Source organism: Phalaenopsis equestris, unplaced genomic scaffold (assembly GCF_001263595.1).
Source record: "Phalaenopsis equestris unplaced genomic scaffold, ASM126359v1 Scaffold000154, whole genome shotgun sequence".
Classification (NCBI taxonomy): Eukaryota; Viridiplantae; Streptophyta; class Magnoliopsida; order Asparagales; family Orchidaceae; genus Phalaenopsis; species Phalaenopsis equestris.
Genome location: NW_018164596.1, coordinates 453473 through 454338, shown reverse-complemented (window position 1 = coordinate 454338; position 866 = coordinate 453473).

Genomic DNA, 866 nt, shown 5'->3' with positions numbered 1-866 from the left:
TCCCACAACAAGCGGCCCACCTGCTGGTTTGACACAGCTGCACCAAACAGACAACCAGCTTCCCCGCAGCTACTTTCTCGCAGCAGCTTCCTGGGGTAGGGCAGCGCGCAGCTGCAGCTGAAAAGCTGAGAAGCTACAGCTGCGCCAAACAGAACCTAAGTCTCAAAATGAATAGAGGTTGTAGCCTTGCCTAATTGTGAAGTTAAAAGTGTCTAAATTCTTAAAAAAGAATATATTTTACAAATATGCTAGGCCTAAAGTGATCATAAGTGATAGGGGAAGCCACTTTAGGAATAGAAAGCTTGAGGCACTATTTGCAAAGTATGGAATTAAACATATAATTGCCACAATATATCATCCTCAGACGAGTGGTTTAGCAAAGATATCTAACAGAGAAATTAATAAAAATTTAGAAAAAAAGTGTCAATACTAATAGAAAGGTTAGGTCTTTAAAATTTGATGATCCATTGTGGGCTTATAGGTCTACTTATAAAACACTTATAGGAATGCCTCTATATAGAATCATATTTGGCAAATTTTATCACTTACTGGTAAAATTAGAACATAAAGCCTATTGGGCTGTTAAAATGTTCAATTACAATATGAAGAAAGACGATGAGAAAATATTACTTTAGTTAAATGAACTTGATCAAATTAGATAAAAATTTTATGAAAATGAAAAAAATTATAAGGAGAAAATTAAGAAATGACATGATTAGAAAATTCTTAGGAAATATTTTGAAATTGGACATGAGGTTTTGTTAAATAAAAAACGACTGAAATTATTTTTTGAAAAACTTAAGTCGAAAAACAAAAGACATAAAATACTAAACTCGAAGTTGCTACCAACAAGGAGCTTGGAGCAA